Here is a 27,574-nt window from a genome sequence, read left to right on the forward strand (position 1 = left end):
TTTTTACTTTTCTAATTTCTTATGACAGATTACCTCTCCCTAAAAGAATAGTAAAATCCCAATATCCTTTTGAGTCTTGGAACTTTTATTGCCCCAAGTTATGAATTTCAATGGTTTTTCTCTTTAGCCTTATCTCCCTTCAGAAGAGAGAGACAATTTGTATAAGGAGTAGAAAGCAAAGAGGTAATCTTCAAACCTTTGAATAGGCATGGTTTTTCTTTCCTGTTAAATTTAAAATAAAAAAAATACTAACACTGCAGTTATTTCCTTCAGGAACCCTCATCCATATCACAAAAGCTGATAAGGACAACTTTTAATTTTATTTGTGATGTCAAACTGTTATTTGATGGAACGTGAGAAAAACAATGTCACATGTTATCAGTTAAAGGAAAATTTTTTTGGCAAAACCTGATAGAAAGAGGTCAGCAAGGAAAACTGCTAGGGATCTTGCATTTCTTCATCACCCATGAGGTTTAATAATTTCATAGAAAATGATGCTTAGATCCAATGAACTTGTGTCTCTGTGACATTGCTCATTAACCTCCTCTCCTATCAGTCCCTCAGTCCCTCTTCTCTTTTTTCTTTCTTTCTTTCTTTTCTTTTTTTTTTTTAAGATTTATTTATTTTAGAGGGAGGGAGGGAACGTGTGAGCAGGGGAGGGGCAGACAGAGCAGGAAAGAGGGAATTCTCTACAGACTCCCTGCTGAGAGCAGAGCCAATACAGGGCTTGATCTCAGGACCCAGAGATCATGACCTGAGCCAAAATCAAGAGTTGGCTGCTTAACTAACTGAGCCACCCAGGAACCCTTGTCTCTCTTCTCTTTTTATAGGGCAGATGTAAGAGTAAGCTTATTTATCATTGGGTGAATAAAGACAATTCTGTCTTTCAGCAGAACCTTCTATTGGCAAAAACATCCATTCCAGTGGGCTCATTTCAAGGAGGCAGAGTAAGGCCCTGGTGCACATACAAAAATCAGTTGTATTTCTATATGCTAAAAACAAACTATTTTTAAAAGGGAATTAGGAAAATAATCTCATTTACAATAGCACCAAAAAAAGAATAAAATACTTAGGGATAACGTTAACTAAGAGAAGGACTTGTACAGTGAAAACTTCAAAATATTAATTAAAGAAATTAAAGAAGACACAAACAAATGGAAAATAAAACATTTTATGTTCATGGTTTAGAAGATTTAATGTTGTTAAAATGTCCATATTGCCCAAAGTGATCTATGGATTTGGTGTAATCCATAGCAAAGTCTCAATGGAAAAAGCAGTATTAAAATCAATATTGAGCCACAAATGATCCAAATAACCACAGCCACCTTGAAACAGAACAAAGCTGGACACATCACACTTCTTAATTTCAAAATTAATTACAAAGTTATAGTAATTAAAACAGTGTATTCTGGCTGCTTCTCCCTCTGACCTTCTCCCCTCTCATGCTCTCACTCTCTCTCTCAAATAAATAAATAAAATCTTACAAAAAAAAAAAAAGACCGTGTATTCTGACAATATGACAGACATAGAGACAAGTGGAACAGAATAAAGAGCCCAGAAATTAATCCGCACATAAATGGTCAACTAATCTTCAACAGAATATCAAAAATCCCACAATGGGGGAAAATACAATACACAATAGGGAAAGGATAATCTCTTCAACACCAATGGCTGGGAGAACTATATATCCACATACAGAAGAATGAAATTGGACCTTGAACTTACACCACATACAAAAATGAATTTGAAATGAAATAAAGACTTTAATGTTTTGACCTGAAGGTATAAAACTCCTAAAAGATGACATAGGGAAAAAAAACTTCATGACAATGGTCTTAGCAATGATTTAATGGATATGATCCCATAGATAATGTCCTATAGCTAGTATATACTCAGTAAAATTGTTAGTAGTTATTAAATATTTTCAGCATCATTTTGTAAATATAAAATACACATGTACTTTTATTATGAGTTTCAATATATTAAAATAAATGTAAAAGACTAACCATTGTGACCTAATTTTTTTAAATTTATTTTACAAAATATCAACATTAATTCAACTAAACTTTTTATTTATTTTTTTCTCATTAATGATCCAGATGTTAGTGAAACTAGGCTTTTATGGAATTCAGAAGTGGAAAATGTCTCAGAAATGTTATTAATGACTAGATGAGCAGTCTTCTCAGGAGTCCCTTAACTGATGAACACCTGTCTCATCGTTAGCTTAACAGGTTCTCATTATGAAAGATATCAGCAAAATGATCATTGGTGGCATTCTTACCATACCTTTGAACTAGTGGGAATAATACAGTAATGAATAATTGACATTTAGTTATTCTAAGACACTTGCTCTTATTGGAACAGAGACATAGAATATAGTAACATTTTCCCCTTATGTTGAAATTACTTTGTTCACAGTGACTTTGGTGACTTAAAAAAAAATTACATACAAATTGTTAAGTTAACATCTTGACTTATAGCTAAAAAACAAAAGAAGAATATAAAGTTAACATCTTGATTTATAGCTAAAAAATAAAATAATGGAGAATATATCTAAAAGCATTAATGCTAACTTGTTAGGGTATTATACACAGATGGGGATGGCTAATTGCTAAAACACGAAAGGATTTTTTATCTTAGTTGTACATTTTATTAATTTCAACACTGTGTCTTTTCATTGCTAAACCAAGTTGCTATGTGGATCATGAAATTCCTATACTCTCACTTACAGTGATAACTTCTTTTTTTTTCTTTTTTTTTTTTTACCCCCAGTGAGTAATTTCTCTTAGGTATTTACATCAATAATTTAATTTCCTTATTTAAATAGGTACTTTTAATAAGTACTTTCCAAGTATAGAATGAGCATTTTGGAAAAAAATAAACCAATCTTTGTAACTCTCTATTTCTCTCTCTTAAAATAACCCCTGAAGATGAGAGATAGAAATTCAACACATAATTATAAAGTTGTGCAAACTTGTGTTTGGCATCCTCCTGTTCTCCGTTTTGACTTTTGTTGTCATTTTAACTCTAGATTCCAAAAATTTCAGCTGCCACATGGCTGTATAGTACCTCCCAGTACCAATTCCCCATCTGGATCTATTCTGGACATATTATATTCTAGGCCTGCACTGTCCAACATAGGAGCCACTTGCCCCATGTGGCCATTTAAATTTTAAATTAGGTAACATTAAAAATAAATTTCCTCATTAACATTAGCCATACTTAAAGTTTTCAATAGCCATATGTGGCAAGTAGCTTCCACATTGGACAATGCAGTTATGGGTATTGCCAAATACACAAAAAGTTTTATTGCAGAACACTGATTTAGAAATGTTTTTTAAGATTTTATTTATTTATTTAACAGACAGAGATCACAGGAAAGCAGAAAGGCAGTTAGGGGCAGGCTGGGGGGGGAAGTAGGCTCCCTGCTGAGCAGAGAGCCCTACATGGGGCTCAATCCCAGGACCCTGGGATCATGACCCAAGCCGAAGGCAGAGGCTTAACCCACTGAGCACCCAGGTGCCCCCAGAACTTTTTTTTTTTTTAAAGCATATTATATCCATCTCGGGGAATTATGAAGTTTTGTGGAAGAGTTGGAATTTGGCTGAAAGGTGTATAAACTACCATGGAAAAAGGCTACATTTAGTGGAAGGTGTTGCTGAAATACAGGATATGTGAGTGGCATGATGGGAATGCATGTTGAACAGGTAGAATGGGATAAGATTATGGACATTTTGGGTACAATGTACATTTATTCTGTGAGAGAATGAGAAACACTGAATTCTATTGTGACACTTCAAGATGAGAAACTATACAATGTAACACATATGCATAACATTTCCATTTCCAATCATGCAAAAACATTATTTCAAATATTTGACTGAAACTAGGGATGCTGACAGTCTGGTCAAAAGATAAAGTAGATATAATATCATCTCAGATGATTTTTTCAAGAATAAGGTACAAACTAAATGTTTACCAATATTTTTTTCTCTAGTTTCCATAAGAGACCGTTTAGCATGGACATGAAGGTATTCTTGTGGTATTAGAGGGTTTATGTTTGATTTCCAGCTCTTTCACCTGTGGCTGAGTACTCTTGGGTTCAATATTCTTATCTATAAAATGTAGATAATAAAAGTAATTACCTCATTTACTCATTGTGAAGATTAGATGTGTTAATATAGGAAGTGTACCTACCATAGTTCTCAGCACATAGTAGGTTCCCAATAATTAGTAAGTAATGTTATAATAATTGTTAACATGGTAAATAGTGTCATAGAACATCTCAAAGTAGGGGGTTTATGGGTTGTTACATTATAAAGTTCTATTAGTCACCAAAGGTTCCCCATCTTCTACTTTTTATGTCATTAAATGTATTCATATTCATTTAATTATTAATTGATTTATTCATTCATTTATTTTTCCAATAATAGTTTCATCCATTTATATAACTAAATTATGTTTAGTAATATAGTTTTGCTACATATAAATTCCCATTCTGGAATAACTAAAATGTTATAGGAGAAAATTAATTTTGACTAGAGTTTCAGGGTTGAATTCACAAAGAAGTCACAATTTAGTAATACCCCAGGTTCCATTTCACTCCTGATCTATTTAACGGTAGACAGGCATTTTGGGTGGAATTGATCCATCTCAAATCCTAGGGGTAGACCCGGACTGCGTAATTATATAATGTTCAATAGGACTCTTTCTATACAATTCATTCAGAGAAATAGCTCTACTTGTTTTTGTTTTTGTTGTTGTTGTTTTTAAACCTGGGTTTTCATTTTCAGAATCTGGTTCTAGAATAAAGTTTATGAACAGGAGCCCATAAATATTTTGTGATTATCTTCAGAACACATTTTCATATCCAAAGCAATGGAAAAATAGAAAGCAGAAGCCCCAGCCATAAAGTATGTAATAAAAAAAAAAAACAACCAAAACATGAAGGCTATAAAGAGTTTTGATAACTCTCATGTTTGATTCATTTGGATGAAGTAATGCTTTATCCAATTAGATAAATATCTGTGACTCTTTTCTAAGCAGAGATGGGATTTATGGTTTGAACTCATTCCATGGATGTCACTGGCAATATTTTCACTTGAATTTTGTGGTTATAGTAATTTGGCCTTTCTTGTAAGTAATTCTAGCTGTACTCTAAGTCTGCTATGAAGGTGACTTAGAAAAGTGGAGAAAGACTTGTTAGACTGACTGAAAATTAACCTCTCAATATTCTGTGCTTTTAGTCCCTGATTCAGATTAAGTTAATCTTATAGATGGTGACATAGACAAATTTTTATTTAGTTTTGTTTTTTGAAGGCTCTCATTGCCCTTATACCAAAAATCAATGAAAAATTATACAGTCTTGTCAATATTTAACTTAAAACAGACATTTTATGTTAAGTTATAAGGATATTGAAAGAAAAAATAAAGTTGAAATGGTCTACTAGGTTGAGAGATATTTTAGTACCCAAGTCTTAAATGAAGGCTTGAAGATTAGATATGTTTATCCTGGAGATATAGGAGAAAGAGGGAAAAAAAGGTGTCTTTACATATTTTCTACACTCTTACATGCAAGAGATGCCAGTTATTCTATGTTGTCTGAGAAGAAAGTGCCAGAGTAAAAAATAATAATAATAATAAGACAATGCATTTCCAATTAAAAATCAGATTTCCTAATAAATTAAAGTACCAGCATTCATGAATAAAATACTTTGTCTTGTGAAGAAATTAGGTTTTGAACATTACAAATTTCAACAGGGATAAAATTTTAGAAACACTTTTATTTTTTAATTTTTATTTATTTATTTATTTTTAAATTTTTATTTTTTATAAACATATAATATATTTTTATCCCCAGGGGTACAGGTCTGTGAATCACCAGGTTTACACACTTCACAGCACTCACCAAAGCACATACCCTCCCCAATGTCCATAACCCCACCCCCCTTCTGCCAACCCCCCTCCCCCCAGCAACCCTCAGTTTGTTTTGTGAGATTAAGAGTCACTTATGTTTTGTCTCCCTCCCGATCCCATCTTGTTTCATTTATTCTTCTCCTACCCCCTTAAGCCCCCATGTTGCATCACCACTTCCTCATATCAGGGAGATCATATGATAGTTGTCTTTCTCTGCTTGACTTATTTTGCTAAGCATGATACCCTCTAGTTCCATCCACGTTGTCGCAAATGGCAAGATTTCATTTCTTTTGATGGCTGCATAGTATTCCATTGGAAACACTTTTATTTTTAAATAAATTGAATAATTTTTAATAAATTGGATCTTCAATAAATTGAAGAAATTTATACCCCAAAGAAAATTCTTGATATTCTTCCCCCCTCCTATCTACATAATTCCCTCCTCTCAAGTCTTCCTCAGATCAATAAATACACTTTTATCTCTATTAATCCTGTTAAGCATCATCTCTCATCTAGACTGCCTGTTTTTATATATAGTTCTCAAAGTAAGAATTATTTTTACATTTTTAAGTGGTTGAAAATTTTTAAATAATATTTTATGACACTTAAAAATTAGGAAAATTCAAATTTCCATGTACACAAGTTTTGTTGTAACCCCAAAAAGCATATTCATTTACATATTGTCTAAAGATGTTTGTTTGCCATAATGGACGAACTGAGTAGTCAGTCATGAAAACAGAGATTGTATGGCTATAAGGTCTAAAAATATTTATTTTCTGCAAGAAAAATATCCCCAAAGAAAAGTTTGCTTATCCCTTATCTAGACCATTCAAACATCCTCTTTACTGATCTCTTGGGTTCTACATTTAAACACAGTAATGCATTCTTCACATAACCAACAAAGTAATCTTCCAAAATGTAAATGAGGTCATTTTGCTCCCTTGTTTCAAATCCTTCAATGATTTCCTACTGATGTGATAATAAAATTAATACTCCTTCTCATGTCTAAAGGCCTTAAATGATGTGATCTTGCATACTTAGAGGTTTTGTCTCTTATCATACTACTCTCTCCCTCATCCACCAAAGTCTGGCCACAATGATGTTCTATCTGTTTCTAAAACATGGCAAAATGTCAGACCTACTTTCTCTACAGTGCCCTTGCACATTCCTGTCTCTGACTATAAAGTACGTTTCTGATCTTACTGATCAAGAGATATCTTCTTGTAATTCAGTTCACAACATAATTGTGACCCTGTCCCATCTATCTAAATTCCAAGAATTCCTCCCATCTCTAACATGTCGCTGTCTATTACTATAAATTTTATATTCAGGGGCACCTGGGTGGCTCAGTGGGTTAAGGCCTCTGCCTTTGGCGCAGGTCATGATCCCAGGGTCCTGGGATCGAGCCCCACATTGGGCTCTCTGCTCAGCAGGGAGCCTTGCTTTCCTCTCTCTCTCTCTGCCTGCCTCTCTGCCTACTTGTGATCTCTGTCTATCAAATAAATAAATAAAATCTTTAAGTAAAAAAAAAATTTATATTCATTATTATTATTGTCTTACCCATACATGGAATTTAAGTTTGCTCAATCAAGTAAGAAGTTTTATTCAAAATTATATATAACTCTAGTTTCTGCCATAACTACTGATGTTTGATAATTGTTAAATGAATGATTTACATTACTACTTTCAAGGCCCTGAATTAGATACTATAATGTGACAAGGTAGGGAAGGAAGATAGAGAGATGAGTAACTTAAAGAGTCTGAAATCTGTCTGAGGAGAAATATGTACTTTCTAATATTTAAATTAAGTAATCCAAGTAATAGGCAACACATGCTGAGGTATAAGACTTCTGGAGTCAGACGTCAGGAGTTTGATGCCCAGTGGTACCAACTGTAACTTCGTGACATAGGACAAATAACCTGACTTCTTTGCACTTAGCTCTCTCATCTGTAACATGGAGGAGAAAATATCTTTTTCATGGATTCTTTAAAGATTAATTAAATTAATATGTGAAAAAAATTTAGTATCTGGCCATAGGAAAAATTGCATCAATGTCTGTTGAATAAAAAATGGAGTTACTAGGAGTATGTTTTCAGTACCCAGCCCAGGAAATCTTGCCTATACTAAAAAGTTTATCACTTATTTGAGGGCTCTAGGGAAGATTTCTGATGAGGATGCATTGTCATTAACTTTGCTTTCAATGAAGATGAATGTGTTTAAAGAACAGGTGGAGAGAGATCCACAATTAAAGCGGGCGGGGAGGGGGGCGCTTCTGCATTATTTCAGAGAAGAAGTGATGAGAGACCTACTTAGAAAGCAGAAGTGGGAATGTAAAGGATGAGGCAGGAGGGAGGAGGGCTTCAAGGGCTAAAGTAGTCACTGAGTGTGAGATGGATGTGTGATCAAGAAACTGAACCTTGTCAGTTTCTTTACTTCAGCTATGGTCTCTGTAGTGCCGTTGTGTGGAGTACATAATATATACCCAGAAAATCCTTAGTACAATTATAATACAAAATAAATACCAATGACAGTGTTATTGGTAGGGGTAGTTGATAATATATTGTTTTTCTCTTTTTCTTATGATATGAGAGCTATGGGGAGGTAGATGAAAGGATTTGACATCTTATTAAATGGAGAGAGTAATGGAGAAAGGCACATAGAAAATGACTTTAAATTTCTGGACTACATATTCAGGAGGAAAATGGCAATGTTAATTAATATAGGGACCCAGGAGGAGCAAACGATTTAGAGAAAGATAACCATGAAGCCACATCTTGAAATGAAGGACAGAATTTTGGCCATTAGATAAAATTAAGGGGTTTATTTCTTGGGAGAAAATTTATTGAATTAAATGAGCCATCACAGCATAAAAGAGGAGAGTAATAGAAAAGAACAGGATTTCAAGGGAATAGTTATACTAAAGGAGTAGTCAGGAAAGAAGGTAGGAGTGGAGAAGACTGCAAAGAAAGACAACAGAGGTGGAAGAGGAGGAGGCAACAGTGTTATGAAAGCCAAGGAGGTATTGCACAGGAGGGTGGGGCCAACAGGGAAGTCGAAGAGAGTAAGCTCTGCAGATTATGGGAGGTCCAGGATTTAGCAGATCATTATGGAGATCGGAGAGTGTATGAAGTGAGCTGTAGGTGTGGGACGTCCTGTCTACTACGAATAAACACTTTGGGGGCGCCTGGGTGGCTCAGTGGGTTAAGCCGCTGCCTTCGGCTCAGGTCATGATCTCAGGGTCCTGGGATCGAGTCCCGCATCGGGCTCTCTGCTCAGCAGGGAGTCTGCTTCCTTCTCTCTCTCTCTGCCTGCCTCTCAGTGTACTTGTGATTTCTCTCTGTCAAATAAATAAATAAAATCTTTAAAAAAAAAAAAAGAATAAACACTTTGGATATGGCTGGAAGAAAGTATTTAGTTGTTTATCAATACTTACTAGAATTATTATGAAAGAACTGTAGTCTAACACTCCCTTGTAGAGCCTAGAAGCTTCTGTTTTTGAAGGGACGCCCACTGACGATTCTTTTGGAAGTGAGGTGTGATTGAAGATTCAATTAGCAGAAGTGCAAAATTATCTCAACTGGAGTATTCTGAAAAGGAATCAGACTCTGATGAGAGGGTGACACAGAATAGAATTTTGTCTTAATCACTTATTAGCCAGATAATGTTGGGTAACTTGCCTAACCTCTGCATGTCCCTTTCTTCATCTATAATTTGGAATCGTACCACTTCTGGGCAGGGATGAAAATGAAATATCTTATAGTCCTGAATTCTGGCATCAAGATGGTGAGCTTGTATGGAGTCCTTTCTTTCTGCCTCTCCTTGCAGGCCCTCTACCTGGGTACAATGTTTAGCCAGAAGGTCAAATCAGTTCTACTAAAAACAGGCCTGCACAAAGGCCAAGGTTCACTGAAAATAAAATAAATAAATAAATAAATAAATAATGTCCCGATTTTTATTAAAGGCATAGCTCTCCTTCCAGTCACTCAAACTTAAATCTTGGTAACTTTTGATTTTCTTTTCCTTTTCTTTCCCAGAAAATCAATTATCTAACTTGTAATTGATTCATAGCATGGTTTTGGAGTCTGAAAGCTTAAATTCAAATTTTGTGTCCACTTACCGCTAGATATGAGCACTCGGGCTAGTTATTTAACTCCTCAGAAGCCCCATTTCCTCATCTGTAAGATGCAGATAACATTAGTATTTATAATTACAGTTTAGTGATAATTAAATAAAATAGTCCATGTCTAGTGCTTGGCCTAGGGTCTGACATATAGTAAAGGTTCAATAAATGTTAGTTTCTATGGTTAATATTAGTGTCAGCACAGTGTTAAGATTTTACATAATATCGTGCTCCTTATTCTTTGTATTTAACTGTAACTTGCATAGATTTTTATAACTTGCTGAACTTATGCCCACCCCAACTATCATTGTGTCTAGCTGATTTTTTTTTTTAAGATTTTATTTATTTATGTGACAGAGATCACAAGCAGGCAGAGAGGCAGGCAGAGGTGGGGTGGGGGGAAGCAGGCTCCCTGCTGAGCAGAGAGCCTGATGTGGGCTCTATCTCAGGACCCTGAGCTCATGACCTGAGCCAAAGGTAGAGGCTTAACCCACTGAACCACTCAGGTATCCCTGTCTGGTTGATCTTATAGCTTGTTTGTACACCATAGATGTTGAGGCATAACTCTGTTGTATCATTATGCTATTAATTATCTGTAGTTCCCTTCAGGATATGTGCCACATTTCAGAGCAGAATTTTTGCCCTCCTTCATTCTCTCTCTTTCCAGCTTTACTGTCTCCTGTACCCTTTTCTGAATCTGGTGTTGACACCCACTGGACTAATCATCCCCTTGAGAATTGCCAATTTTATACTTCTGTTAGATGAGATTTCCTTCACTTGAAATTCACCACTTCATGTCCAATATTACGACAAATAACATCACCACAGCAGACCCCGCTTCAGCACCTATTGGAAGTAAACTTTCCCTCCTCTGCATGAACTCATCTAACACTTTACTAAATTTCAAAGGGCACTTTTTTCATATTTATTTATTTACTGCACAAATCCCCTTCATTCTAGACAATTATCTCCTTTACAACATATATCAGTATATATATTCTGTTCATTATATCCCTCCTAACACATATATATTATTAAAGACTTCTGAGCAGCAATGAGATAAAAATATTCAATATTGATTATGGAACTACTTTTCAGCTGGATCTATAAAATGTGCTAAATATGAAATAATTTAGAAGGGAAAAACATCAACTGATCAATTGTCTGCTGTTATACAAGGAAAAAGTTTGCTGAAAATTTCAATTTTTGACAAGGCATTTCAACATTATAGTCATTGTACTATTTCAGGAGACTAAACTCACCAGATGTGAGAGTTTCTTATACTAGCTTAAGGTAAAATAGTACATATGCCCCAAAGTATGCCATTCTTCCATATAATAGGCTGCTAAATTAAACATTTCTTAAGCCACTGAAGTGTAGAGTAACTAAATTACTATAGCAATCACTAAGCTATATCTTTAATGTATGACTTTACTACATAGTAGTAGGTTTGGTATGAATCAACCTTGTACATATTCATCTTAATCTACTTTCTCATAATAACTGAAGATCAAAATAAAGATGAGCCTGTTCCCATGTGAAATTACTTTAGAAAGACATATGCTATGTATTTTCATTTTATTCTCTTTTGTTTTTTAAACAAAGTTCATATTGTTGAGGATAATAGTTACTTTCACAAACATCTCTTCTCCTTAGGACTGAAACTTTATTAGGGAAACATTGGAAAAGTAATACAGTCACTTCAAGATAGTTCACTATTTAATGGTTCTAATGAACACTACATTAATAACTCATTTAAATTGATCAGCACACTTGAAAACATTTATAAACAAGAAAGAAATATTTGATTGCTTTCTGACATTGAGAAGGATAATTGACATAGGACTAAATGATTGTTTATGTTGATAAACATGCATTCACTTAAAAAATAATAAAAATGATAATTTATAAAGATTATAAAAATTTTAAATAAAATATTAGATGAATTTTTAAATTTTGAGATATGTGTTTACCTTTTAAATAATCTTATTGTATAATTACTGAAGAATTTAGAAGAAAAATATAGTATATAGATATTATTATTTTTATTGACCAATAGAGACAGTTTTTTTTTAAGTAGAGAAATATATGCAAACCTAAATTTTGTTTTCTAAAGACTAATCTTGTAAGGCTTTGAGTTAAAAATAGATTATTCTTGTGTTTTGATGAGAAGAGAGAAACTTTCCCTGATATGCAGTTTATACTTGCATTTTTTATCTAATCAGGCAAACAATTTTAATTAATTCAGATAGTCGCCTCTATGGTATCTGTACCCTTTAGGGACTCTTCTTCATTATGGATGCAAATGTGTTCCTAAAATAATGAGAATAGCATTATCCTGTTTTATTCATTTAGGTGGTCAGAAAGAGAACAAAAAAATCATTTGATGGTGAGGTAATTCTTTTAATACACCATAATGGCATTAACTTTGGTATTTCTGTGCCTCATTTTCTTGATCATTCTCCAACAGTGGAACAAGTGAAGGTGATGAGGGCAGGGATGCCAAGAAAAGATGAAATCAAAATCTTTATATTTTACGTAGTTAAAACTTAGATTGTGGTGTCTTTTTAATAAATTTAATAGAGAATAAGTATCTGTCAGTATAAGCATATAAAATGCATAATGGGTAAGAGAATGGTATAAGAAATTAGAAGACATTTTAATAAAACATGTATTTTTAAAATTTTAATCAGATTTATAATTATGAAATTTGGATCACCCTCTTATCATTATTCTTAAAATACACACACACACACACACACACATACACAGTTTAGATGAGTGGTGTTTAATATACTAACTCTACTCAGAAATCTGTCCCACCAACCTTGAGAATTCTTGGAAAGAAATTTGTCACAAGACAACCTTCATCATACTAAGTTGCTCCAATATAATGCTCATACCTCATTTATAAGTTCATTTATTCACTAAAATTTCCTTTTGTGTCTAACATATGCTGGAGAGAAAAACAAATATAGAAACTAGTCAAATAGAGTTTACATCATTATTAATGTATTTTATTTTTAATTTTTTACAAGTGAATCACCCAATAATGAATGTATGAAAAAGAAATTCAAGAATTTAGGCATAAGAAGCGGAGTATGCAAAGTACAGTGCCTAAAAAGAGCATCCTCCATTTGGGAAATTGTTACTAGATGACAGACACCTAGATATCACCTGGAGATGATGCTGCAGAAATAGATGTTATGGAATGCCTTATATGCAGAGCTTTGATTTTTTTTTTCTACAGCATCAGGAAGACATTAAATATTGAAAAATTTCACTGTGACATAGAAGTTTCAGTGGAGCAAGCAACTATTTCCCCCAACTGCTCTCTCCTCAATATACCTAATATAATTATTGACCTTAAGCAGACTCCAAATCAAATACATCATCTAGTTGCAAATACTGGCCTCTGTCATGTATCCCTAACCTAATCAATCCTTACCTAAATTGCTACAGTGGGTGTTATTTGGTCTCTAAGACCAAGAAGTTTCTTGTCTTCAGAACAAGAAACTATTCTTCATGCTATATAGCTAGACTGGTTTTCCTAAAACACTGTGATTTCATAGCCAATTAGAATCTTTCACATCAATTCTGAAGTCTTCCTGTTTCAGGAACCTTCACAATCTGTCCCTATTTAAATTTTCAAGCCTCATCTGCTGCCATTTTCCCACAGACTCTATGTTTGAACAACCCAAGTGTCTCAAACTTTCTTAATCACCGTTTGGTGTTTATTCCCTGGTGAATATTCTCCATGGCAAACTCTTTTCTTTCAAGGATCAGCTCAAATACCATGTCCTACAAAAAAATTTCTGACATCCAAAGCCAGAACTGATGTCTCTTTACCTAGAGGCCCAACAAAATTTTCCCCTTAATTATAGTGTTGCATATTATATTGATATTTAATGCATCTATCTCTTTCAACCAGGATTCAGACTTCAAGGATATAGGCTTCATCAACTTCTCTCACTCAGTTCTTGATTTAGTATCTAGCTTCCACGGGGTGCTGAATACATACGAACAAAATATAGAGCACATATAAATAAAACTTTACCTACATTCTTAGCTGTTCCTTTAAACAACTCTGTTAAGTATTGTTATTACAGATATAAAAACTAAGGCTCAAAGATAGTACTTGATTTTTTTTTTTTTTTACATTGCTAGTAACTGACTAGGAATTAAAACCAGGCTTTCTGATAACAAATCCTAAGTTTTTAAATCTTAACAGAATTTTCTTTGTAAACCAGTCATGATCAGTAAAATGTTTAATGTACATATGGACTTAAATTTCAAACAAAGAATTTTTTTTCAATAAATCAGATTTAAACTGAGATAAGATGGTATTTGTACTGGAGGTTATCACTTTTTGATCAAATATTATGTCCTCAAATTGCTTAAAGTTAGGTCATACCTTCTTGTCAAATGTATTGAGGTACTATGAGTGAAGAACTATAAAAGTTAAAAATTGTTTTCCAAATGTGTTTTCATTTGGTAATTGCAATATAATGAAAGGAAGCTTGTGGTAGGATATCATCACTGCCCATCTTTCAGACCCTTATAAAAAGAGTCAGAATCCATCTCTTGTTCGAGATAGTTATCCAGTCATGCCCACTACATTTGGCTTTGCCATTTTTTGGTCTTTCCTTCAATTTAATGGGTTTCAAATTTGAAGAAGAAGGTTTGCAGCACATCCCAAAAAATCAGTTCTGGTGATATATCTCTGTTGCTTAATGATGCTTTGTTTAGAGGGAAAAGGGAACAGAAATAAACAACTTTTGACTGATCTCTGTCAACTAGGACAGAGTGTTATGTTACTGATCAAACTGGGAGACTTTCCCCAGTTTTAGCAGTAACATGACACATACCAGTGGAGTTTGTGGGTGAAGATGGTAGTTTCTAAGACATCAGCTTATTAAGATTTAACATGCAGCCCATTCTCATATTTTATACGTGTCAAAGATTTAAACACCGATTTGAAAAGATTTTCCAAAGAAAATTGAATTTTCAATCTATAAATAGAGAAAAGAAGAAGAACAACAAAGTGAACAAGAAGCCAGCAGAAGATACGCCAGAAAAGATGACTTGTCACAGCAGAAAAGAAAGAAAGTCAAAATAAGTCAGTGACGGGAAACTTAGTGAATGTTTTAATGAAAACCATAAGACATTTGAAGATAACTTTGTATCTTCAAAGTTGCTGCCATTGCTAGTAGGTTTGGCTATTTTCATAAAATATTGCTAGAAAAATTGGAAGCACTAAGTTTTTCAGTAGTGATACATTGTTGCTAAAAGTGTTTGATCTTCCAGAACCTTTTTTTTTTTTTTATTGTTCTCAGAATTTATAAGCAAGGAGATAAAATTAAGGTACATTTGGTCTTTTGCAATGTGCTGATGAAAAGCATTGTAGTGATGCTAAAACAAAGAATATGGCCATGGTAAATAACATCTCACAGGAAAAAAATATAATTGAAACAAACTATTCCATAATTTTTGGCATCACACACATAACCCCATTTCTTTCTGCTATAACAATTTTTAATAAATCTATTAAAGAAAAACTAGTAAAACACAAGTTTATAGAACCTTACATTTGCCAAAAAATACTTTAATCAAAACTTCCTAAGAATATGATGAATTACAAAGCATATATTTGTATTATTTTTCTCTTCAAAAAGAGCACATTGGTGAAGTAATTTTCAGAAAGGCTTTAGCTAAGGAAAAACTTAAAGTGACAAAGAACTCAAACAAAGAACCACTTCAATTTCACCTTCCATCCCCCAACTTTTTAGTGCTCTAAGAGCCTATTGATCCCTCATCCATCTGCATCGAATTCTAGTCGTTTCAGGACTTTGACTTTGTTACTGAACTTGCCCACTTGGCAAATGTCTAAAATACAGTTCTGCTAATGCAATCAAACCATTCTTGTTCTATCTACTTGGCTGTGGTATATTAGGGTCTGCTGAAGTGAAATATGAGGGAAAATGCAAATGCAGAAAACCCTATGGTATTGAATATGTGTAGTATCCATATGAATATTGGATTGACCTTCTTTTGGGTCAATACTTTTTTTCTTTTCTTTGACAGTCTGAAATTGTTGATTCAATAGCTGGAAGTGTAGTAATTGGAAGAAACCAGGCCAATACAGTAGTTGTGGTATTTTACTTGCTATTTTTAGTTCTATTAAAAATAAAACAAAATGAATTATTTAGTTTTCGGGCACATTGTGAATGAATGAAATTTAAATACATCATAATAGGTGGTGTTATGGAAAATGTATTGGGAAAAACAGGAAAATACGTTTGGGTTCCTTTAACACAAATAATTGGCCTCACCTGTCCTAAACTTAGAGCAGATGCCTCTTACTTCACTAGCTACTTGGGAAAAAAACAAAACAAAACAAACAAACAAATAAAAACAAAGGCAAACCAAAAGGAAAATGACCAGGAAGAGAAATCCAATGGACAGAATCTAAAACATCACAACAAGTAGATGCAAGAGTTTTTGACCTTTAAGAAAATATGATCTCTAGTTTCCCCAGTTTTAGCAGTAACATAACACATATCAGTGTTATGTTACTGTTACCTTGGTCACTTATGTCCTTGGATTGGATCACATCAGTTCTTTTCCTCCATTGGAATGGAATGGGGAAAGAGTTTGAATGAACAATCCCTAGAGGTAAAAGTGACCTCTTTTTGGCATTGCTTTTGTTTCATTTGCTTCTAACTAAGCTGTAAATCCTTTGTTCTTAATTTACAGATTTGAAATTCATGAGCTTTACCACATCTCCAAATCAGGACAAATAACCCCCCTGCTGTTTAAATCACTTGCATAATTTATATCTTTTAAAATTGGAATAGCATCATTGCCTCTTTTGCAATTATCCCATAGTCAAGCCTATCACCTCATTGAAAGGTCTTTAATTTTTCTTGATTTTTAAGCATTTTTACACTTCTGACAAGTTTATTTGAATACCTTGGGATGCCATAGCAATCTAGTCTGATCTACATAATAGTTTAGAGGTATGCTATATCCAGATAATGTTCAAAGTCAAACTGTCTGCAGATGTTACTAATTTATGTTTAAAAAATCAGCCAATGACATTTCAAAACAAGTATTATCAATACCTCATAAGAAATCACTATTTAATCTTGAGTTTGTCACTCTACATTTCCGTAATGCTTTAAATGTATTTCTGCCTTAAAAATTATAGTATTATTAAAATTCTTATTTTGACTGTCTTTCTAATTGGACCATGAAATCTTTGAAGGGTTGGATATATCTTATTTACCCTTTTATTCACAATATATAGTATATTACCTAGAATGTATTATTTACTTAAGAAATGTTTGTTGATTTATTAGCAAATTTGGCACACCAAAATAGGTAGGTATCATTTATCACATAAAAAAATAGCAGTGATGATGTTATTTTAGAATCTAATTGGGTTTACCTTAGTAATTTTCACTAGCATATAACATCCCTGAAAGATGAACATCTGAAAATCCAGCATTCATTCCTGATTAATACGCTTCAAAGTATAGGGATAGAGGGAACATTCCTGAACTTCATAAAATCTATCTATGAAAGACCCACAGCAAATATCATCCTCAATGGGAAAAAGCTTGCAGCCTTCCCATTGAGATCAGGAACATGACAAGGATGCCCACTCTCACCATTCTTGTTCAACATAGTATTAGAAGTCCTAGCAACAGCAATCAGAAACAAAGAGAAATAAAAGGTATCCAAATTGGCAATGAAGAAGTCAAACTCTCTCTCTTCGCAGATGACATGATTCTTTATATGGAAAACCCAAAAGACTCCACCCCCAAACTACTAGAAGTCATACACAATTCAGCAACGTGGCAGGATACAAAGTCAATGTACAGAAATCAGTGGCTTTCTTATACACTAACATTCCATTTACTATAGTACCAAGAACCATAAGATACCTGGGAATAAACCTAATCAAAGAGGTAAAGGATCTGTACTTGAGGAACTACAGAATACTCATGAAAGAAATTGAAGAAGACACAAAAAGATGGAAGACCATTCCATGCTCTTGGATCAGAAGAATAAACATTGTTAAAATGTCTATACTGCCGGGCGCCTGGGTGGCTCAGTGGGTTAAAGCCTCTACCTTTGGTCAGGTCATGATCTCAGGGTCCTGAGATGAGTCCTGCATCAGGCTCTCTGCTCAGCAGGGAGCCTGCTTCCTCTTCTCTCTCTGCCTGCCTCTGCCTACTTGTGATCTTTCTCTGTCAAATAACTAAATAAAATCTTAAAAAAAAAAAAAAGTCTGTACTGCCTAGAGCAATCTATACTTTTAATGCTATTCCGATCAAAATTCCACCGGTATTTTTCAAAGAGCAGGAGCAAATAATCCAAAAATTTGTATGGAATCAAAAGAGACCCCGAATCACTAAGGAAATGTTGAAAACAAAAATAAAAGTGGGGGCATCACAGTACCTGATTTCAAGCTTTACTACAAAGCTGTGATCACCAAGACAGCATGGTACTGGCATAAAAACAGACATATGGACCAGTGGAACAGAGTAGAGAGCCCAGATATGGACCCTCAACTCTATGGTCAAATAATATTTGACAAAACAGGAAAAAATATACAGTGGAAAAAAGTCTCTTCAATAAATGGTGCTTCAATAAATAATAAATATTTATTTATTCAATAAATAGACAGTCTCTTCAATAAATGGTGCTGGGAAAACTGGACAGCTATATGTAGAAGAATGAAACTCGACCATTCTCTTACACTGTACACAAAAATAAACTCAAAATGGATAAAAGACCTCAATGTGAGATAGGAATCCATCAGAATCCTAGAGGAGAATATAGGCAGTAACCTCTTCAATATCAGTCACAGCAACTTCTTTCAAGATATGTCTCCAAAGGTAAAGGAGACTTCTTCTAAAAGCTAACATGGAGTGGCAGTTTACTCAAAATTTACTCTACTTTGATTAGGTCATTATTTCTTTTAGTAAGACCATTTTCCATCCTTTGGAACATTATAGAATGAGTCTATGCTTTACCTTAAGGTCCTTCAAATATTTGAAGATAGTCATAATTCCTCATTTATCCCTTCTTTAGACTAAACATCTTCAGTTTTTTTCTGCTGTAATAAGATGATTTCCAGACCCTTCATCTTCCTATCTACATTCTTTCTTTAGTGATTAACTCAAATAGTTTAAGAAAAACAAAACAAAACAAAACAAAAACAGAAGATAGAAAAAAAAAAAGGAAATTTCCAACGTCTCTCCACTGTTTCTCTATTTCTTTGTTATTAAGTATATGTGTGAATGAAAATAAAATTTTTGCTTTTTAATCTCAACCTCTCAGATATATGATAGTTGACAGTTTGCATTGGATTCTTCTGTAATATCATCTTTGTGTGTTCAAATACATTGAAACACATGTATGCACACACACACACACGCACTCACACACACAGAAAGAGACAGAGATAGAAAAACAGAGGGGACACTTTTTAGAGTGTTGTTCTATTTAAAAAGAGATTGAGAGAGAACTTGTTATAATATTGCTATGCCATTTTTTCCCCATGAAAATCTCATCAGTCATGGCTCTCTCTTGGTTATACTCCAACATGTCAGTGAATCTCTTGAAATCTTATACTCAGGATGAAATATAAACTCAAATATAATTCCCTTTTATTAAGCATTTATTAGATATCAGGAACTTTGCTTGGTACTTAAAATGTTATCCCATCTTAATTTTCAATACAATATATGAGCTGGTTAGTATTCTAATTTTACATATAAGGAAATATTTTTAGAGAGATTAATTAAATTTTTCAAGGTCACTCACAAAGTCAGTTGCAGAGCTATGAATCTATTTCCTTATTTACTCCCCACCTTGATTCAGTATTTCAGACCTGTTTTCAGGGTACACAAATATAATCATTAAGCTTAAATGTGAAAAAAAATAGAGAAAAAAAGAAAAATAATCAAGACTGACAATATAAAATTAAGTCAGGAATGAGGCTAGTTTACAAAACATTATGTTCTTACTATAGATGGTCACAGATTTGGTAGAGAGTATCTTATTGAGCAACAAGATTATGGATAGTTAGTAGGTTCATTAAAATGGTAAGATAAAAAGGAACTGTTTTTAAAAATATAGCTAGAATTCTTCTGTGCCCTTAGGGAAGAAAAAGACTCATTTTCACATTTTTGATGTGGAAATGAACATTTTCATGAAAGATATAATGTTAATTTCACAAAGTTTTTATCTATAATACCTCTTGATATAGTGAATGTCCTAACACCAAAGCCAAGATTAGTAAAAGCAATTTTCTAAAAAACCAAATATTTTATATTCTGGATAACCAGAGCTCTGTTTCCTTGTTTCTTTTTCTTTTTTTTTAAAGATTTTATTTATTTATTTGACAGACAGAGATCACCAGTAGGCAGAGAGGCAGGCAGAGAGAGAGAGAGAGAGAGAGAGAGAGAGGGAAGCAGGCTTCCTGCGGAGCAGAGAGCCCGATGCGGGGCTCGATCCCAGGACCCTGAGATCATGACCCGAGCTGAAGGCAGCAGCCCAAACCACTGAGCCACCCAGGCGCCCCTGTTTCCTTGTTTCTTTACTAGATCTGTGCTAGAGTTTACAATACCCAGGGTAAAAAATGGCTTGCAAGTCTTTTCAGTAATCTTGTCTGTTAGTCTGTCTAACCACTCTATCTATCTAAATATCTATATCATCTATATCTATATGTATATTGATCTATGTTATCTCTAATCAACGGCTCTACTGCAGCTACCTGAGAAAATTCAGCCAGCATTCTTGATCTAGCTATATTTGCTCAAACCTGCATGATTTGATGATTTGATTGTTAAATATGACTTCAGTGTGTGCCTTGTGTTTCCATCAGTACCGGAAGAATATTAGCTTCATTACGTTACTAAGTTAACTTCCTTGAGTGGGTCATCCAAGACATCTACCTGACTGTAGACACAATGCTAACTCTTTCTACAGAAAATAATAAACAAAATAAAAACTTCAAAATTGTAATTGAACTTTAGATAATCATTGGTAATCATAAGGTAGTGGTTAAAATTATATATCTTTACAAGGACAGCTATTATATTTTGGAGTTAAGTAAAGGCCATAGGGCAGCGAATACTTGTGATAAATTTGATCTCATTCCAATTACAATGCTCTTTCTAGGCTGTCTGTAAATGTAGATTTTTCTGGTGCAGAGTATGGATGGTTAACTATTTGAATTGATCAAGCAATTATGCCTTGATCAATATTGACTAAGTTTATCATGACTGGTTAAATATGCTTTACCTAAATTACTTCTCCTCCACTTTATTTCTACTACTTCTCCCAAGCCTTATCCTCCAAGCCGGGGGGGGTGGGGTGGGATCCAACATTGCTTCCCATTGCAAATTCTAAGAGCCCAAGATACAAATAGTAAGTATTCATAAAATGTTGTAAGAGGTGGACATTTCAGGGACCACACATCTGTACAAAGGAGTATGGCAAGAGGGAGTGGAAAATGAACCACTGCAGTCATTCTGTGCCTAATGCACTTTTGCCAGGCATTTCATTACAAGACTTGCTGTAAAGTCAGAGTGCATAAGGTTTCCTACATTAAGAATCTCTGTTAGTGACAACAGCAGGGAATCTTATGTAAGCCAGTCCTTCTCTGTGAGTGGAGTGACATGCCTATATTGATGATAGCTCCAAATGTAACTAATAGCTGTTGTTCTTGGAGAGAAATGGTCAGAGTGGTTAAGACTAGAATTCTTTACTCCCTTTGCAGACAGTAATGAAACAAATCATCTCCATCAGTTGCTTGAGCACAGACACTGAAAAGGCAGGAGATCTGAAATGAAATAAGAATCAGGTTTACCTTGGAACTTGCTTGAAATGGGAGAACTCAGTGGTGCTTATAGGGGCCAGAAAGGACTGGAGATATACCTTCTGTCTCTATAGGTACATTTTCAGGGATGGAATGGTCAGTAAGGAAGTAAAGAGGAAAATAGGTTGCTGCAAAGGCAGGCTGAACTAAGCATCTAAGCCAAATTCCAGATGTCATTTGTAGAATGTGGCCATCAGTTATCTCCATAAATAAAGGCAGACAAGGTCAAACTTGTTCTACTTTCAAACAATTGAACTTTTAAAGTCAATTAGTCTTTCTCTTTGAAATGGAAATGTTGAAAATAAATTAGAGTTCAAATTTTTGGTTTATGTTTATATTCAACCTTACAGACTATTAGGAACTTTGGGTATGAAAAAGAATAAATGGAATGATTTGGATATATGAAACTAATTCAACTCCTTTTGATTTCTTGTTACCTTTGAAAATATTTATAGACAAAGAAGTTTCAGTTGATCTAATCAGATGAAAATAAAAGAAAACAAATTGCTATGTAGAAATGTTGACAGAAGATTGGGTCCCAGTTCAGTTAGAATCAAGTTCTTATCTGTGTTCTGATAGAATAGTTTTTATGACTATGAACATGTTGCTTTACTTTTGCCTCATCTTTCTCATTCTTCAAATGCAAGTTAGTGTTGGTCTGATTTCCAGGGCTCTTTAAGGAGCATAAGTTTATAATTCTGTTATTTAAGGGGAAACATTGAAAAAAAAGAGAGAAAGAGAGAGATTTATTTCTACTTAATACTCAACTTTGTATCTCAAAGAGAGGTTTATTTTTCCTCAAATCACTCCGTCAGTTGGGATTACTGATTCTCAGTAACATTTCCCAACAGAGAACCTGACTTGTTAAGCCTTAAGAAATCAAGAAACTGTTGAGATTATTTTAATCTCCCTATTATAAACAACCAAGCAAAAGTATCTTGATTTACTGTATGGACTTTCTTCATCATGCTTTTCTTTATATTTTCATCTCTAAAGGTACAAAAATCATTTGAAATATATTGCCTGCATAAATAAGAAAAGTGAAAAACTAGATATAATTAATTTTTATTGAACATTTTGTTTTCTGTGCACATTAATACCCATGATGTTGCTCATTTTTCTCTTTATTGTTCAGTTACTGGAAGATAGACATTTTACAACTCTCTACCTGCCTTATGATGTCTTAGATATTTACAATATAGAACAGACTATAATTTTCTTACAATCAAAAACTGCTGTTATTTTCCCTCTTAGGGAACACTATCGATGCCCAAACTGAGAGAAATTTATGTTTTGTATCTAAGTAGTCTGAATAATTTTGCAACATATCACTTGTAAAATCAAAGCATTCATGAAAATATTTTGAAGGTTGGGAATTGCTTATGTTTACTTAATGAATTTTTGTCTTAAATTCCAACCTCAGCATTGTTTGTTTCCCAGAGTCAGGAGTCTCTCATGTTTTGGCTCCCTCTCTGATTTCTTCTCATTCGGTTTTTCTTCCCCTATGATCCTCCGCTCAATTTCTTATATTCCACATATGAGTGAAACCATTTACTAGTTGTCTTTCTCTTATTGATTTATTTCACTTAATATATACTCTCCAGTTCCATCTATATCAGTATAAATGGTAGATATTCATTAATATAAATGGTAGATATTCCATCCTTTCTTATGGCTGGGTAACATTCCATTGTATTATGAACCACATCTTTTTTATTTATTCATCTGTCATTGAACACAATACCAAAAACTAATGATGTACTATATATGAGTTAATTGAATTTAAATTAAAAAAAAAATCTCCAACCTCAATATATTGAAAAATAGGAATCATTCAAATTGTCCCTATGTTGAGTTTGGCTTTGTGCAAAAAGTTACTTCAAAAGATGCAGTAAAGAAAACACTTTAGAAAAGGTGAGTTAAAAATTAGCTTTTAAAGGAAAAAATAAACATTTTTTAGTAACTTAAAATGTATATTTTTAGTTATTTTAAAAGTGGATAATTGGCTAGAAAGTCAACTGGATGAAATGTCCATTTTAAGGTAATGGATCCAACTATAAAACAGAGGTCTTTACTATAAATGAACCATATTGATGTAATAAAAAATCAATGGTCATATTCACTCAAAAAATATTCTTGAATAAACTTCATGTATAGTATTTGAGAAGTACCCATAGACCAATATTTAGTTCCCCTTCAAGTGTTGTATACCAACATGAGAAAGATATAAAAACAACTGAGTATAAAGAAAAACAACAGGAAAAACTAACTAATGAGAAGAGATATAAGCAATGATTAAAATTTAAGAAGATGAGTATACTTTTAATTAAGGTAAGCCTCAATGGAAGAGGAGTCCTGTGAGTTAACCTTTTGAAAAGTAGTATTTTGACAGAAAGTCTGGGTGTTGTGTTCCACTTAAAAACAATAGAGTTCAGAAGTATATGAGTGAATGGAATATCTGGAGAATAAGTTAAATGTAAATGGTCACTGATTCAGATGAGTAATATTAGATGCAGAGAGAGATAGCCACCAGTAATCATGATAAAATCACGAGAAGTCTTAAGCACCATCAAAGAAATTAAATTTTACTTAATCAAGTAAATTTTAATTAATTAGATAAAATATTAATTAATTTCATCATTAATTTCAATAAATCAATGATTTATTAATTATATAATAAAGTAATATTATTATGACTATAGTATTGTAATTGTTATAAATTAATGATTTATTACATTAATTTACCAAAATTTAATTAATTTAATAAAATTAATTTTATTCTTTAAAATAAAGAGACAGATTAAAGGTTGTGATTCAGTCTGTATTTTAGAAAAATAATACAGTGGCAGTTTGTTTAAGTATTTAAGATAGTAAATCCAATGACAAATTTCTAAAGGATGAGCATTAGAACATCAGAATAATTTTTATACTAAATATTCTACATATTTATTTATTTATTATTATTTTTTTTAAAGATTTTATTTATTTATTTGACAGACAGATCACAAGTAGGCAGAGAGGCAGGCAGAGAGAGAGGGGGAGCAGGTTCCCCATTGAGCAGAGAGCCCGATGCGGGACTCGATCCCAGGACCCTGAGATCATGACCTGAGCTGAAGGCAGAGGCTTTAATCCACTGAGCCACCCAGGCGCCCCTACATATTTATTTTTTAACTTATGAATATTTCCCATGTTATGATAAGCACTGGTTGTTTTAAGTGATTAATCACTAAATTCTACTCCTGAAACCCACATTACACTTTTTGTTAACTAACTAAAATTTGGGTAAAAACTTCAAAGAGAATATTTATCAGTTTATAAATTTAATAGCTTAATGAAACTTCAAAAATCTATGTTTTAATTTAGGAGAGTATGTTGAAGTATTTCTTGGGAAATTGAACATTGACATAAAAATGTATAGAAGAAATGCTTTAAAAATGCTAAGATAACAATATTAAGTTGCTACAGGTCATATTCATTACATTAAAAACAAAATACCATTCCAACAAAATAAAGCAAGATTTGTGGGAAAAAAAATGGTTTTAAAGCATTGGAGATCTGTTAAAGCAGAGAGGATTAAATTAAAGGAAAAGCCAGTTATTTTCTTATCTAGGATCATTTCTGGATTCCAGTGGGGCTGACAATTGAGTTTGCCCATGCAGAGCAATATAACTGGGAACAAGGAAACTGGCTCTGATTCTGCCGTGTGCTGAGCACCACATGGACAATTTTGGATCCCTAAGCAAGGCCAAATTTTTCCCATTATACATTTGTTGCAGTCTGGATCATAGAGGATCTAGGGAACTTCTAGAAAGTGGACTTGGAATTTCCCATAGTCTCCCCAAATTAGGAAATCAAGTCTCACTTCAGGAATGGTACCTGCCTCAAATACATAGCTAGTTACCTCTTCAAAATACTTACCAAACTTTAAAGAAGTATGGTAAGCCAAAGAGCAATGCTCAAAACCACAGAAGGAAACATTAAGTTCTTCCAAGTGCTGTCTGAAGAATTAAAAATAGCCACCCCATGCTTCCACTCCAGAAACCCTCAGTTTATTTCCTGAGATTAAGAGTCTCTTACCATCTGTCTCCCTCTCTGGTTTTGTCTTGTTTCATTTTTCCGTCCCTTTCCCTGTGATCCTCTGTTTTGCTTCTCAAATTCCTCATATCAATGAAGTCATATGATAATCGTCTTTCTCTGATTGACTTACTTCATTTAGAATAATACCCTCTAGTTCCATCCACATTGTTGCAAATGGCAAGATTTCAGGGGTTTTGATGGCTGCATATCATTCCATTGTATCTCTATATATCACATCTTCTTTATCCAGTCATCTGTTGATGGACATCTAGGCTCTTTCCATAGTTTGGCTACTGTGAAGAATGCTCCTATAAACATTCAGGTGCGTGTATCCCTTCAGGTCACTACATTTGTAGCTTTGGGGTAAATACCCAGTAGTGCAATTGCTGGGTCATAGGGTAGCTCTATTTTCAACATTTTGAGGAACCTCCATGCTATTTTCCAGAATGGCAGCACCAGCTTCCATTCCCACCAACAATGTAGGAGGGGTCCCCCAGCATTGGGGAGGGTATGTGCTATGGTAAGAGCTGTGAATTATGTAAGCCTGGTGAATCACAGACCTGTATCCCTGAAACAAATAATACACTATATGTTAATAAAAACAAAACAACAAAACAGGTTCTTATTTTAAAAGCATGGGAAGGAAACACCTGAGACAAGAAGCCCAATGGGTTTTATTCCCAGATGCTTTTATAGCCTGCTTAACAAAAGAAAAGAGAAGGCTGGGTTGTGTCCTGATTTTGGCAATTGTGAATACAACTGCTATGAATATTTGCAAATGTGTCTTTGTGTGGACATGATTTTTCACTTCTTTTGAAGAAACAGGAGTACAATTGGTGGTCTATGTAGTAAGTGTATATCAAGCTTTCTAAGAAGTTCCAAATTGTTTTCCAAAATACCTGTACCACTTTGCATTTATATTAGTAATATATGAGATTTCTAGCTGTTCTGCATCCTTGCCACCACTGATATTATCAGTCTTTTTCATGTTAGCCATTCTCGTGGGTATATATTGGTATCTCTTTGTGGTTTTGGTTTGCATTTCTCTGATAATGATGTTGGGTTTGTTGTTACACTGTTTGATTCCTTTTTAAGATACCTTTTATGAAGTGCATTTATAAAACTATTGCCATTTTGGGGGGAGTTAAGTTATTTACCTTTTTATTGTTGAGATGTTGAGGGCACTATTGCCTTATCAGATACGTGTATAGAAAATATTGTTCCTTCCCCATCTGTGGCTTGCTTTTTCATTTTTTAACAGTGTTTCAGAAAACCAGAAATTTAAAATTTTTATTAACTCCAATTTACTCATCTTTACTATGATGGTTCATGCTTTTTTTGACCTATCTGACTAATATAAATAAGACATCCTTAGGAGTGTGAAAAGGTAATCCAAGTGTGAGAAAACACTTTTAATATATCTTCCCAAAACCTGACTCGTACTTGGAATATAGGAAGGGCTCCTACTAATCAGTGAGAAAAAGATAATCCAATAGACAACATGTTAAAAAATATGAATGCTTTTTAAAAAGTGATAGCCAAATAGCCAATAAACACTTGAAGA

At 33.7% G+C, this 27,574-nt stretch overlaps 1 long non-coding RNA gene across 1 annotated transcript in view; it reads right to left on the reverse strand.

Annotated features, from left to right (window-relative positions):
- Positions 1–9,356: 9,356 nt before the first annotated feature.
- The window catches only part of LOC131825870 (uncharacterized), a 47,085-nt gene continuing 28,867 nt past the window's right edge, over positions 9,357–27,574 (reverse strand). The window contains exons 2-3 of the long non-coding RNA XR_009351349.1: positions 10,035–10,092; positions 9,357–9,504 (exon numbers count right to left, since the gene is read on the reverse strand). This is a non-coding gene — a long non-coding RNA (uncharacterized LOC131825870). The remainder of the gene's footprint in view (positions 9,505–10,034; positions 10,093–27,574) is intronic.

Source organism: Mustela lutreola, chromosome 2 (genome assembly GCF_030435805.1).
Source record: "Mustela lutreola isolate mMusLut2 chromosome 2, mMusLut2.pri, whole genome shotgun sequence".
Taxonomy (NCBI): Eukaryota; Metazoa; Chordata; class Mammalia; order Carnivora; family Mustelidae; genus Mustela; species Mustela lutreola.